This window comes from Gallus gallus, chromosome 4 (assembly GCF_016699485.2).
Source record: "Gallus gallus isolate bGalGal1 chromosome 4, bGalGal1.mat.broiler.GRCg7b, whole genome shotgun sequence".
Taxonomy (NCBI): Eukaryota; Metazoa; Chordata; class Aves; order Galliformes; family Phasianidae; genus Gallus; species Gallus gallus.
Window position 1 is genome coordinate 63,501,830 of NC_052535.1, and position 16,147 is coordinate 63,517,976.

At 34.9% G+C, this 16,147-nt stretch overlaps 1 protein-coding gene and 1 non-coding gene across 12 annotated transcripts in view; both read left to right on the forward strand.

The window, feature by feature from the left end:
• Positions 1 to 16,147, forward strand: part of SGCZ (sarcoglycan zeta) — a 360,204-nt gene that overhangs the window by 125,240 nt on the left and 218,817 nt on the right. The window lies entirely within an intron of this gene.
• MIR383 (microRNA 383) lies at positions 756 to 828 on the forward strand. The gene has a single exon (NR_031553.1). It is a non-coding gene; the product is annotated as a microRNA 383 (primary transcript).

Genomic DNA, 16,147 nt, shown 5'->3' on the forward strand with positions numbered 1-16,147 from the left:
CAGTATTTCCTCACTATTTTCCTACCAAATATGGATCAGAGTGTAGTATTTGGTCTCTAATGATATTTATTTTCTTTCTATAGAATACATAATATAGTGTTTTAGAGCAGAAAGATTGTTGAAATGCTCTGCTATTTTAATCTGTTGTTATTAGAAACTTCATAATTTTATGGTGCAATTCAATCATTATGTTACAATGTATTGGATGTTGTTTTGTAGAAAAATGTTACTTTAATAAATACATATGCAAATGCATGATTGTATTTCAACATACACTGAAATGACTGACAGGTCATACGTGGATTTCTGGTCCATTGAATTTATTGTACTGGCAGGACATGGCATATGAAACAGAAATATATACAGTCATTGGGCAGTTCTTGGTAACAGAAAGAAAGGCTGCTTAATACCGTGAGGCACAGTATTAATTTGAATTATTGGACATTAGGGCTTGAATCCTATTAGGAAAGGAAATCAGCTCTTTACTGCTGACTAGAATTACTTTGAGCTCCTATTTTTTTTTTTTTTCTGCAGATTTATCTTTCTTATTTAACACTGGAGCATAGATAATCTTAAAGATCCAGCACTGTCATATTATAAGCCATTTATGATAGATGATGATGCATTAGACCAATTCATGAAAGGGCAAAGTAAACCGTCTGGGGACTGGAATACTACTTAATCTCTTATAATCTGTCTTTTCATCATTGTCTGTGCATAGCAATCAGAATGGAAGAGAATCACCAAGTCACCTGCTCCTCAGATCAGAAGGTGATTGTGGCTTTGGGTAAATATTGAGCAGCCACAGCACTGCCTGGTCAGAAAGAGCAAGTGTACTAGCCTTTTACTTCCTAAAGATCTTGGCTCTCATCAAGTGCTAAGGTTTGAAACGTGAAGAAGAATTCTTTCACTTTCCTGTGGACATCACATCACCAGCTGCATCTCCACATAATGTTGTATTTTTCATCATAACATCTGCTTGGAAGAATCCAAGAGTGCAAATCAAGGCAATACAGGTGAGTGGAATGGTGCCAGTCTCAGTGATGGAAAACATTTCTTATACGTTGCCATAGGAAAGGAACTTGATTTCTTCATTCATGTGAATTTATATTCATAATCACTTTTGTAATTTAAACAAAGATGTGCTTAGATATGAATATTGCAATGTAGAGACAGTTTCTCCCTAAATGTGTACAAGTGAAAACTTTTGTGTGGTTGGTACCAAATCTTTATTTCTGCAAGAGAAATTAAAATAATGAGGGTGATTTGAAATACTAAGAATGAACTTAATTCTTTGGAAGAGGAGCTCTGTGGCTTCTGTGGAATAAAAGAGAAATATGCTTGCCTTGACTGCAACCAGTTCCTAAAGATTATGGCTGCTTCATAGTGTTTGTCTTGCATACATACACTTTGATCTTCAAGGGTATCTGTGGGCAGAAAAACAGAAACATAAATCAGTTTTAAAAATTATATGGACTGCCTAAGCCTTAGGAATCTTGCCTGGATTATCAGCCAACAACTGTTCAGAAAAGGCTGATTTAATTAAACTTCTCACCAAATTCTGGGTGTGCCTAACCTATCGAATTACCTTCTTTTTTAAAGGAAATACCAAGTGGCAGTAAAGCAGCATACTCGATAACAAAAGGAAGTAATCAAACTAACTTTCTGTTATTCTTTGAATTAGATAGTAAAGTTATGGAAATCTCACATTATGTTTATTCCCAGTAAGAGATTTTTTATATATATATATATATGTATATATATATATATATATATATACTTGATAGTGGATGTGTAGGCATTTCAATTGCATTTGCAAATCACATTACTAGTTCTTAACATTTGTCAGTTCTAAGAAGGAATTCCCTAAGAGAGAGTGTGTCATACAGATATAAGGAGGCCCACAATGTATTCAATGACCATCTACCACTATATGTGTAGCAAGCTTGACTTCTGTGCTGTTGAGGTGATTCCCAGAAGAACCGGGAATTGTCACCTAGCAGTAAAATATTGCTGTCTGACTGGTGCAGAAGATGGGGAACAGAAAGGGCACCAAACTGTTCAGATCTCAGTGAGTTTGACTTGGTAGAGGTGGTAGGTGTTTTGTGCATGTCTCCTACTGTATAAAATTGTGGGTGAGTGATGGTGGTTTCTTCTCCCTCACTTCCCCTCCCAATTTTTGAAATTCACTATATACATATATATATTTCACATGACAGCGGTGAACCACTGTATATAATACTTTTTTACAGCAGTGAAAACAATCATACTCATGGCTGTGCTACTCTCCATTAGTTCCAGAGCTGCTAATTTTCACCACATCTGTCTCAAGACATTGGTTCTGGAAGCTGAAAAACACAAATTTATTTTTTTTCCACTCCTCCCCATTGGTTACTAGGCATATTGTTTTAAATATTACAGTTGTGCTTCTGCAGGTGCAAAGGAACCACAGAATGATGCTACTTCTAAAAAAGAAAATTGACATTGTTCTGATTCTTGAAAACTGTTTCGAGCTCAAATTTAACACTGTTTCTATAGATTGAAAAAATCTGTATTGCAGTCTGTATATTTCAGATATTAGGAACTTGTTTTCCCCTATAGAAAAATCAATGTAACAGTAGTGATAAATGAAATAAAGAAAAAGCATTATTGTTAGGTCTTTCTGAACTTCAAAATTATTTCAACAAGAACATAGAAGAATACGTTTTAGGGAATAACATACTGGCTAAGAGGTAGCTAGAACTCCTCTCTTTTGTATGCCAAGGCTCTTTCTTCCTGATGAGTACAGATTACTCACATGTTGCCGCGCAGAGGGAAATGGTTGAAATGAATAAATCTAAGCAATACACTGCTTGAATTGAGAAACTTGATACCCTGAATGCCTACAACACATAACAGGATAGATCACGGGATTAATTCTAATGTTAAATGAAATATTTAAATGGATTTCATAGAAGGAAACTGAAGTCTGCATAAAAGTAGACTTCTGGAAAAGGAAAGATTTCAACATATCAAAGCATTTTGCATCAACACTTCCTTTAAGATTAAAAAATATGAGTGAAACTGTTCAACATGAGAACAAATGGTTTGTTTATTTGTTTGTTTTCTCAAAAACTACAAAAATTGCCATAGCCAAGGCAAAAAGCTTTTGAAAATTTGACACGAGTCCATGGAGAATTAGATATAAGGAAAGAGGAAAAATATGAAGCTGTTATTTTACATAAATACTTGCTCACATTAGCTGAAAAAATGCCTAAAAACCTTTGATTAAACAATGTTGTAATTTGTCACAAAGCTGTTTCTTTTAATTCTATTCTTGATAGCTATTCTTGGAAAGCAATGTTGAAATTGGCTACTGTTTTTATTCCTATCAGTTGTGTAGCTAATGAAGTCCTTCAGCTCTAACTACGTTTGCAATGGTTTGTAAGACAAACATCCTTAGGAACTAGCTGGTCAAGAGCTGATAAAGTTAATTATGGGTGAAATGCAAAGGACCAAAAAGCAGAGTAGATTATCTGTACCTCAACATATATATTAAGACATAGATAAGTGCATTGTAATACTCTTTCCATGTCTGAAATTGCAAAACTGTATTAGTTGCTACAGAACAGATAAAAAGAGTCAGGTTATCCTCTCATTGATATGAGGGAGTCTGAGGCTCACAGGTTCAATCAGGGTATATGAAGTCAAGGTGGAAATAAGCAAGTGTTCCCAAAATATAATACTACTTTGCCAAGGAAAAAAAAAAAAAACAAAAACAAAGGAATCTTTCCCTCATCTGCTTCTGAACAATCAGGGGAGTACATGTTCAGGGAAAGAACAGCCAAAAACTGTCATACCCCACTAGAAATCGTAATCAGTTCTATGTTCCACACCTTCAGGTTTCCTTTATCACTTTCCTCTGAAAAAAACAGTTCAGAGTATGGAATTTTCTTACTTTCTTTGCATTTCACTTTTTACTCTAAAAATATTTAGATCATATCGCTTCATTAACAATTTTACTATAGCCAAAGCATATAATACAGCCCCACCATTTATAACACTTCTGACAAAGCTTCATTTCTCAAATTCTAAAACAGTTCTGGAGATACCATTTGTACCATGCTGAAGTAGTCTAATTACCCCCAAGGAAGTAAGATGGTAAACATCTGTGCACTTTTTACACTCTCTTAAAAATAAATATTTATAATTGAAACAAACAAAAAAGACAGTCAAGTATGAAAATTCTAAGAAACTATTTAAGCAAACAAGCAGTAACATCATTTTTAGAGCTTGAAGAAGCTCTTGAAAATCTCTTTGCAGAGCTACTTCAGAGAACTGACAAAAATATGTGAAACTCAGTAATATACCCAGGCATTTAAATCCTCTCATGATGTCAATCTATTTTGTTTTCTTCACATTTCTTCTCTTTTATTATAGTCTAGAATACATTTAATTTGCCCTGGAATTTCATACTACCAAAATACTTTAGACTGTCTTTAAAATAATCAGTGCATGCCTAGAGGATACACTGATGCTTCAGAATGAGTAACACTATACTATTGAAAGAAAGGGGAAGTATGTTTCAGAAGAAATCTTAATTCTAATTGCAAATGGAGTTAGTTTGTTTGTGTTTTTGAATTAGTGCTAATTTAGAATATATACTTTTTTTTATTTGGGGTTTCTACACTATCACACTACCACTGCTTTCATTGATTGCTTTATTAACCATTTTTATCACTTATTTTGATTGTTTAGATTTTATGCAATATCATAAAAGGCTTTATGTTACTGTCCCATGTATGTTTTCATGTCGTCTTTGATGAATAATATAGTTTTTCTTTCAAGCTACTAAGGATAGTGGGAATATATATTTTGTCCTCTTTGAATTAACAGTATGAGGCAATAGTTTTACAGAAACTAGTCATAGTAGTTCCAGTATTTAAGATGAAGTCTAATTATTATGGAACTTGAATACATTAAATGACTTATTTTGAGTGCAATGGTAAAAACCTCTGCTTAGGTAAAGCACTGAATCCATGAATCCTGAGCAGATCTCGTCTACAGTAGCAGTTCAGTGTCTTTCTTCTTGATTCTGATCATGCATTTTACTAAAGTTTATTAATTGCATGCTATTTTCTGTAGCCTTTACTTATGACTTAGTGGCTCCAGATGTCTAATGAAGCTGAATAGTATGATTTTAAATGTTGGTGCTTCAAGCTTTCATAAAACTAGAAATCTGAAATGGGTGAAAGCCTGGAAGTAAATTTACTAGCAAAACAGAAATACTTCAGAAGATCATCTAATTTCTTTCATAGTGAAGCTTTGGTGAAACATTTATTTTAAAGTCTAGTATATTTAATTAAATAACACAGGATCAGTTTGTATATTAAACTTGACTATATGTAAAAGCCTCTAGCATATCAGATAGAAAAATGCTGCTTGCAATCAGTCTGTTTTCTTTGTAAACAATGTAGTATGAAATGAGACAAGATGCATACCTCCTGTGTACATTGGATTAACTGATAAAAGCACGTTTGTGGGCTGGTATTCTATGAACTATCATAACTTTTTACTGAAAAATGTTGATACTGTTGCTTCCATTTGCATGTTAAGTTTCGAGCTATTTTTATTCTATATATATATTTTTTTCACATAGTTTTCACTTTGAATTATTTTTCCGTCCATTTCAAGGTGCTCTTCTTCTTAGCAGAATTTTCCTTCTTTATCCTATGCCTATATCAGAATGTATTTTCACTTTAGCCTGCATCTATCAACTCTTCCTGTCCTTAAATGGTATTGCTAATTTAATAGGCTGTAACTCACTCATGGAGATTAACTCATTCTTCCCTACTGTCAATTCGCTTTTTGTTTCATCTAACAGAATGTAGTGGCTTTGCTACCTTTTTCATTACAAAAGTCACATCATCCACGATTTATTCAAAAATTCTGTTCACTTTTTGTTACTGGATATTTATCCTTTGAGAAAGTTTTCAACCTCTCTGATGGTATTCTCGCAACCTGTATCTCCTTTCAGTAATGTTGAAAGGAATAGAGATACAATCAACATTAATAGGACTTGAGTAAAGCACTGATCACTGTAATGATAACTCTAGCATCACTCTCCAAAGGCTCATCTTACTCTTACTCTTCTCTGGGTGTTTTACATTCCCACGCAGAGAATACTCAGGACTCCTCATCTAAATTGTCAAAAACAAAAACCAAAAAATAAAAAACAAAAAAATAAAAAACAAAATCAGCTGTGCTCCATACTGTAGGGAGAAAGAGCCAACAGAGAATATACTCCTTTACAACATTAGGAGTAATAGGGTTAGTACTTGGTTCTGAAGTGCAGTAGACACTGATTTCTGTTCAACTTGATAAAAAGATACTTCAAAACAGCTAATAAATGCTTCCAATTAAATAGATACAAAACAGAATGCATTTAGAGATATTGATCATAAGCAAGTCTCCTCTGGTGACCATTGAGCAGATAGTAGTACTGTTGTGTGTGTTTGCAATGCTGAGCAAAATAATTTTTCCCATTTCATAATAATTCTAGTCAGGATCACGTAGTGATGTAACTCATATTCATTCAGAACAGAACTTTAAATATAATATACAAATTTATGGAATCTGGCAGTCTGTCAGGATTATAACACACCTCAAACAAGGCCATGTTCTTGGCCTTGGACCACTGCTGTTATATGATGTAATAAATCTTTCAACTTCCTCATTTGAGTTAACAGCTGTTTTACACCATAGGCACAGTGACAAAATATCAGAACAGTTCTATAAATCTATGCTGCCTGTTAGCTGTGTACATTCATCAGGGAGAGTGAGGAGATCCCCTACCACAGCTCTGATGTTTCCTATAATCACTCCTCCACATATTGTAACAATTTATTTCCAGTTCCCCAAGGCTGGAGAGAAGTTGAGGTGCTGTGAAACTGCCAGAAGCGTTTTATCTCTTCACTTCTTCCCATTTCTGCTCCAGCAGATGGGCTTATCCCCCAGACTTGATAATATGTGGAGTGCATGATGCAGTGCGGGGCTCAGGAGAAGAGGGCTAGTACTCTACTTTTCAAACTGAGTCTGTATTCAGGTGCAATAGACTCTGTAAAGTAAGATAACAGCCTATAGCAATAAACAGTGAACTTTCTAATCCACCAGCTCCAAATGCTTTCAGCTGACCCATCGGCTATGAAAACAATAATGTTTGCCACAAATATTTGCACATATTTGATACTGTGAAATTACATGTGGCTGAAGGACTATTGATTTTCTTTCTTCTATGCTTGCTTTGATTCCCTAGAACAATAGATTGTTCATAATATTTTGGGGTTTCTCTTCTGGGAGTCCACACTTTTTCAAATCCAACTCAGTAATTTTAAAAGTTGCTGTTGCTATATCGATTTTCTGCCTGAATCCATTTTGCTAAGTAAACTGATAGAGGAAGTAGGCCTGGGATCATCTCATTGGCACAATAAGCAGGCTCTATCCCTTTCCAAAACACCAAACCTTTAAAACTGATTTTTATTAGACCTAAGTGAACTGTAAAATAGGAAAACCTCAGATCTGCTTGGTAAGGCAGAATGAAATTAAACCAGTTGGTGAACCAGTTTTCCTTCTCTCGCTATGTCCTTGCAGGGGCAAGTTCTTTTCTATGGGCTTCCTGTCAGTCTGGCAGAGCTACCCTACTGCACAGTCCATTCAGCCTTCTGGTGCCTCAGACAAGGCTTTTCTCTCCATTCCAAGGGAGGTTGGCAGGCATATACTTCCTCCTGCAGGGGCCTACAGCCTGCTGCTGCTCTGGCTTTGGAAGTTTCGCTGAGCGTCTTCTTATTGCTGCAGTGCACCCTCCTGCTCCCTTTCAGCCTCAGTAAAACCCATCCTGCCACTCCCTCTAGTCTTCATCGCTCTCTGGCCACATTTATATGACTAGCAGTGAGTCAGGGTGGGGGAACAATTTTTTTTCTCTCCAGTGAGTTAGCCTGATCTTGTGACTGGTTGCTAAAATGGCTCCTAGGGTGGCAAAGTATCTCCCACAGTGTGCTAAGCACCTTCCCTCCTAGGCCAGTTTGTACTTTTGTATTGCCTGATGTATTTTTTCTTGCTTTTGTGCTTCTTGTGGTGTCTGCAGTGGTTGAGCTGGTGGTTCTTCAAAAGTTATGTGAAAAAAGGCACCCAGCTGCACAGCCCCACATGAACATCAGGCAGAGTAAGCAGAGTAGCATTTTCCCTAAGCCTCAGTAAGCAGCAGGTTTAATATGCAGGTTTACCTGTTTATTTATGAAATGTGAGAGAGCAAATACTAATCAGCTTGCAGTAGTTGAGGTCACAATGGCACTTTTCTGACTTCTATGACTTCTACTGGGGAGGTAGCTGGTAGAGTTAAATGAACTTTCAGCTATTTATTAGTAGTTGGTGCCTGTTTCAGCACCCTTGTGAACAAGGAATGCTTTTACCAAGTAATTATATCATGATTATCAAGCTTATTTTCATGATAATGTAAAACAATTCAAAAGGAAAAGAAAACGTAATGTCTGGGGGATAAACATTCCCCCTCCCATGTATAGTGAGCTGAAATGAGCTTGCATGGTTTATTCATTGAGGTTTATAACAATATTATATATTTCATTTTTCTTTTTGCAAAGCCAGATGCAAGTTCTATAATTAAAATGCACTAGGTCATTTTAACGATTAAAGCTCTGTGAAATAGGTGAAAGTTTTGTAATAATACTAGGCAATCATTTCTGTGTTTTACATGCTCATTACAACTACCTACATCTACCTGTTTCAGCTCTAAAAAATACTGATGAATTGTATTTTTCATATTTGTGATATTTCCTGGCTTACTTACATGGGTAGTATTCCTAATTTTTGAAAAGTTATTTGCATCTGATGAATAGTGGATTAGGAATTTCACAGAACTAAATTTTATTTTATTTTTATTTTAAGCCTTTAAGAGGATTGAATTTGTTTTTTGAGTCTTCATTCATTTCAGAGTTCTTTGATTTGGGAATAATACTGCTGTTTTAAAATTCAGCTCATAGAGAAACCATTATTAAATTTTATAGTGGTGTTTTTCTCTTGAAGTAGTAAACTGTATCATTAGGGATCCATTTGATTATATTATCTGTTCTCTTGTATAAGAAACTGCAGACTTCTCAGAGATAGCTTGGCTAAACTAGTATTTGTCCTTTTCTAACAGATCTTGATTTAAAATGGATTCTCTGTTTTTTAATTATTTCATTAACTTAAAAAGGTGTATGGTAACTGTTGAATCATGTCCTGAACCACTGATTGAGCACATCAATGGGAAATTGAGCACATCCTGGGAAAGGACCCAGCCAGCCTTGGGAGCACAGGTGAAAGCAATTAACCTGTGAGACCTGAAGGGGTGGAGCCTGGCTCCACCTCTATCAGACCCCTCCCCTGCATTTAAGGGCTGACTGTTATTGCAGGAAGCTTTCTTTCTGGAGATCCCTTTTTTTCTGGGGTTTTCCCCTCTGAGCCTAGGTCTTTGGAGATAGGTGAGCAGTCCTTTTTCCTTCCCTTATAACACCTTCCTACTGTGTTAATCCCTCTGTCGTTACACCTCTTGTGTTGCCTTTCTATTGCATTGTTCTTTATGATTATTACAAAAGGCTTAATTAATCCAGACTTCTTTAATTTCTATTATCTGAAAGCATTGATTAAAAGCATGTGCATTAAAAAGCTATAAGGTTACAATTCTTTCAAACTAAATGTTCAAGTTCTAGTCTGTGGAGGACAGAGTAGGATACAAAATAAACTGAAAGCCAAATGTGTGGATTGTTAAGAACAGACTTAAGGTTATTTAGTGAGTAAGTAATTAGAAAAATGGTTAAGTACTGTTAATATGCAGTTTTAGACAGTCTCTTAAGTTAGTTATCCTCAGGCTGCAACTTTTATCTAAATTTAGCTTTACTCACCAGCTTTGTGTAACTTCTAGGTCCATAATACCTTGTCTTTGGAAGTTTGGTGTCTTATGCTTAGTAAAAGTAAATTGCGGTTGTTTATTTTCTCACTTTATAATCCTGTTAAAATCATTTGTTTTGTTAGTATGTGTACGTAGACTTAGGATAGAGGCTACTGATTATCTATCTCTTATGGTCTAGTCTAGTTAAAACCTCATTTTATGACATAAAATCATCAATGCTATGTGACATAATAAGCTATTGAATTTATTTCTTAAAAAAAAAAAAGTTGTTTTTCAAATTAAGAAAATGTTTTTATGAACTGCTGTTACCCAACATCAGTAGTAATATTTTTGTCTTTATTTACCTTCTACTTGCTTTTTGATGTACTTATTGCCTTACTGTCTGAGATATCAGTAAAGTTTTGTGGAATAGTCTTTGAGGTCGGTAATCTTATGCTGTTAAGTGTATACAGTTGAAACAAACTGTCATTTTCTCTATGTTAGTAGGTAACTTTATAACATTTTCCAGAATGTTGCTGTCATACATATGTATGGAAGATTATACGAAGCCAAAAAGAGGCTTGTAAGGTCTCATCAGATGCTTATCTATGTAGACTTCCAGTTAGCCCTGTGTACAGATTTCTCTTAAAATACTTAGAAAGCTACTGACTGATTTGAAGCTAATTGAAGCCATTTTTAAGGTCAGATCTAAGGTTATTAAAAAACAAAACAAAAACACATCCTGAAAGAAAGAGTATAGTGGCTTGGAATAAAGGGTAGAGAAATCTAAATGGAAATATAATGGCTCTGCTGCTATGTGGAGTGTGACAAGGGCAGATGAATACAGTTCACAGATAGGCCATATTTTATTTGTTATCATGGACGACATGTGTAGTTACTGATTTTTTTTTACCTTAAAATGTGTGTTTTCTTTTTTATATGATGTGTAGAATTAACAGCCAGAAAGGCAACAGAACGTTATGAAGTGCTTACACTTTTGAAATAAGGGACACAAGGAAAGGACTGTATAGATTTTTCATACGATGGATGACGATGGAGATCTGAATAAGTTTATATTTGTGAATGAGGTTTTGGGTTTGGCTGACTAAATAATTTCTAACAGCAGTTATTTTGGAGAGGACTTGTGGAGGGGAACTAGTTTCTCTATTTCTATGCTATCCTGTTCTGTATCTCCAGTGATCTGTTTTGACTGGAAACTGTGTCCAGATTGAGCAAAGCTGTGAGGAGAAAATCTGATTGTAGGGCAGAGGCAGAAAAGTTGATTTTCTGTCCATTGGAGGAAAGAGTTAGAATACCCCAAGGTAGTCTTACCAAAAGTGTAGCAGTTGCTCATTTCAGTGGAACACTAAACACAACATCAGGGACAGGTTTGGGCCATATGAATGGAATTGGTCCTTGTTTTGATGAAAGTATACCTTTATAAAGACTGTAGGGAAATGGAAGAGGTAGGTTGAGAGGAGTAGGGTCCAGCATGGGGTAGGTTTTACCTTAATGTTTTGAGATGGATGACTGTGAAACAGGTGAGTACTTGTTTAGTAATCTTCTGCTTGAATGCAGGACTATGACATTTTGATAGTGTATCGTAAGATGTGTGTCTGTGGTCATTCTAATATTTAAACACTTGGAATTATGGATTTCATAAGTCATTCACACATAAATAGAAAAGTGCTTGGCCTCTAGTCTCTTTTAATATGACTAATTAGCAGCAGGTCTAGTGTCAAGACAATTACTTGCACTGCTTTTAGATGTAATTCCCTGTGTGGAAAATGCAAACTTCTGTTTTTTTTTCCTAAGGAAAAAAAAGTCATATTTTTTAGCTTATGTATTGAACTCAAACTTCTGTTAGTCAACTTCATATTTATTTTTTTTCTGGGCAGACGAGGCACAATCAACTTTGCCTTTCCCTCTTTCTCTTTGCCTGCCTTAAATGCAATTGCAGAATAATTCCTCCAGCATAGAATATATTGTAGGACGTCTGTCCATCCAGAAGAGCTTTCTAATTCATTGACTGGCAATTTTCATTTGATATAGTGCGAAGCACACAATAGCATTTCCTTTTCCAGTCTGAAATTACCTCATTGTTTACATTTTTTCATTTTTCTCTTTACTTAAAGAGTAATGAGTACAAAGTTGTGCTGAGCATTGTAATGCTTTGGTAGCAGTATTGAATTTGGCAATGTATTTGCATTACTGAAAGGAAAAGTATATCCTTGCATTCATTATTGCTTAATTTTGAAAGAGAATATCCCAGAGAGTTGGTTTTCTAGTAGTTCAGAGCTGCTCATTAGAACTTATCACTGCAGCTTCACAGGGATTAGCAAAGGTTGGACCACAAAACCGCAGTGAATAGTATACATAATGTTCTGCTGTGCTGCAGTGAACTGCCAACAGTGTTGTATGTCTTGATTTTTAATAAGAACTGGTGTTATCTGTGCTGTGTGAGGGTTGTCAGTATGTAATTTTGAAAGGGGGAAGTTCTAATGCAAAAGGCACTGCATGCCATTTCTATGTCTGTTTGCACAAAATAGACTTTTTAAGGGTGTAAATTATGTAACAGCTTTTAACAAGAATAGCCATTACCAGCTGAATTTTCCCTGCTTGTTATGGATGCATTCTTGTATTCTGTTACAACTCAGCACTATATGGTGTCCTAATCTCAGGGCACCAGGTTGTGCCAGTGTAGCCCGTGTGAGTGAAATACTTCTTTCTAGGCCAGGAGTACATACAAAGCCTTGCTAGGCATTATGACATGGCTTGGCCTGTTGCTTCCAGGCAGATGTAAAATCCTCTCTCATGATCATTGTCTGTCCCTGCTGCCAACATTTTGACATAGCACTGACACTACTTCTGTGCTGCAGTGTAAGTGAACCCAAGTGTTCCTACCACTCAGGGAGTGGGGAAATAGTCAAGAAGGCTTATGCTGTATGAGACTCCTCAGCATGTCAGGTAACTGCTCAGCATGGATTTCCAGACCATGCCTGAGATGTATGGAAACAAAAACCACTTGGTTTGATCATGAATTTAATGTAAAATCATCATGAAAAATAGAATCACATGCTTTTTGCCTAAAAATTGTATGTATTTAGGAAATGTTGAAGTCTATTTGTAAACTTTTAACTAGTGTTTTTATAGAGGCATAGGATTTGTTCAATAATCCTTTAACATACAAACTGCTTTTAAACACCACTTAAGATTTTTGAGAAAGTCACTTTAATGAGAAGTTACTTCATGAAAGCTGTAGAACAAAGCAATATTGCCTCCTCAGAGCTGAATTCTAACATGTTCTATGTAACAATCAGTGTCAGGGCAGCATTCTGCCTTATGTTATGCTTCTTAAAGATTATTTACAATTATTTGCAGTATTTGTCATACAAATTACAAAGTCTTAAGTTCTTATGATTAAATTTTGGAACAGCTTACTAATGTTCGCTTGTAAATACTGTTAACTTACTTTGGGAATAGCACTGCTAGAGCATTTCTTGTGTCTTGAATGCCTCTGTGGAAAGCAGGTGTGTTTGTTTAGGAGGTCACTCATGATTTTGAGTTAAAGCAGCTGTTTTGTGAGTGCTTACTCTTATGTATGGTGGTGGAAGTAGCTGCTTGAGGAAATAGAAGAAATATCATAAAACAATGATTTTGATAGCATTGATCCAGCATATATGGTCTGGAATTTGTGGTGGATGGGAGAATGTGTTGTTGCATAAGCTTTAGAAGAAAGACTTGTGTAGGAAACATAATTACGAATATTTATGTTAAGAGTTGCTATTGTGAATATTCCACTGCTTTTCTTTACAGTATTATAATCTTATGAGGAGGCTTTCTAATTCTTTTATTTAGGAGTTTTAAATTGTGCTTTTTAAGGAGTAGTAAACATAAAAATAGTCACAAGCATATTCAAGTTCCAGAATTATATTAATGCATTAAACAGTATGCGTGACACTTCTTAAAATGAATGGTACTAGATTGAGATTAATTAGAAAAAGAAAATAGCTTAAAAATGTTGATTTCTTGAGAAAATGAGGCAGATGTTTAATACAAATTCTAGGTGAGACAAGTCAGTTTATTTTGTATATCATGCATGTTTTATAACAATTAATACACTTGAAAGCCCTGCAGGACTTTTAGCTTCATTGTGTTTTACCTGCATTAGGGTTTTTTAAGTCTCATCTGCCTTTTCTTCTGTGTCATCTTTGCTTTTTGAACTTCAGGCAAACAGAATATGGATTGTTTGGGTTTGTTTTGTTCACCTTCACCATAGTTGTGCTCATAAAGGAAGAATATCATTTTTGCTTGCAAACTGAGATTGAGAAATGGTAAATGATTAAGATAATTTTGACAGGTTTTGCTTGCAAACAAAAATGTAATTAGATTATCGATGTGTTATTCATTTCAGCATACATGGTAGTGGTGCTAGTAGTACTTTAATCCAAAACGAAGCCAGCTGTATGTTTTTAAAGACTAAAGTAAGCCTCTGAATTTCTTACATCGAAGTCTGGGCCTTAACAGTTGAATGATATTCCTTTCTTGCTAATACACTGTGTATACTGTTTCATTTCTAAATGCAATATCCATCATTACACTAAATTACTTGCAGCAGCTTTTTTTCTTACCTGATGAAAGTACTTTAAAATTGCAAATGATACAAAAAATGTGAATAGTGGTCCAGAAAGAAAATGGGGCTTCACTTTTATATTTGGTTCTTGAATTAAGGATCAGGAATTTGTAACACTACACTGCTTCAGTTTCAATTATTTTCTTTGATATATTTTTATACTCAATGAGAATTAAGTTTATCAGAAATTGTACTTCATGTTCAACTTGAATTATGTAAATTATTTTTCTATTTATTAGAATCGAAGTGTTCATTTGGAAAGGGCCTTAAAAGGTGTTTGAGTCCAATTGCCTGATCATTTCAGGCCTAACCAAGAGTTAAAGCATGTTGTTGAGGATATTACCAAAATGCTTCTTGAAAAATGATAAACATAGTTTCAGTGATTAAAATAAAAATTTATCAACTATTAATTTTGAAGTGAATGTTTCAATAACTTACTGCAATTTTGAGTTATTATTACTAAAGATAAGGAACATAATTGAAAAGCATCCTAAGCCTGAGCAAATTTGAATAATAGAGACAAAAAGATTTAATGGCAAGTTAGTGGCATTTTATACAGCTATTTTTTTTTTGCCACAGATGTTACAAAAACTCTGCATCCTCTATAAAGTTTTAATCTGGAGCAGTGCTCTCTGCTACCTGAAAGAAACTTGAAGCATTCATGGGTGAGCTTTGACTCTGCTTTTTTTTATTTCCTACCTTTCCTTCACTTCAGATGCTCCACATGATATTGTTGCAGATGAATGCACATCAGACTAATGCAAACCCTGTTTTGTTCTTCCATATTCCTTTAAAAAGACTGTGCTAGCAAGATCAACATGTATGTCTAATATTACTCATAAAATTTTTCCTAGCTTTGTCTGAGTGTACGTAGGAGCTAACTGAAGTCAGTTATTCATGTTTAGTCAATTTTCTATTGGCACATGTACCAAGATGCATGTTTATTGGGAAAACAAAGTATCATTGCTGTGTGGTTAAAGATGTATACACGCATATTCATAGTACACAATTGCATACGCATTTTTTGTATTGTCATTGTTATATGTGGATATATTTATATATGCATTCATACCCGTAGTCACAATATTTTCATCTATATTATCACTTGACTGTAGAAATCACGGTAAATTTCTATACTCTCAGATAATATTTAAAATACTATTAGCAGAGCTATGAGTTATTTCAGCATGTATGCATGTCATTTTATTGATGAAAGTGCAATAAGGCAGGATCTTTATCTTAGTATGTATTGAATAGAGTGAAGCATAATAATGGCCGAGTCCTGCTCAGAAATTTAGTTTGGTCATGTAAGCATGAAATAATGTAGTGTCTATGGGCTTGCAGAAGGATTTTTTTCCTTGATGAATGTATGATTATGCATAGAAAAACCAAAGCTGGTTTTTGATGATGGCATATTGAAAGCAGTTGGTGTAATTTGATTTGGTATGTGAATAAGTGTTAAAACTGAAAGAAAGGGAATGAGCTGAGAACAGTAAACAGCTTGCCCATATCTGAGTGAGGTCCCAGAACATGCAGTATGAAGATAGTATTCCCGGAAAAAAGAATTCAGTTCAAATATGCTACTTTTCTCT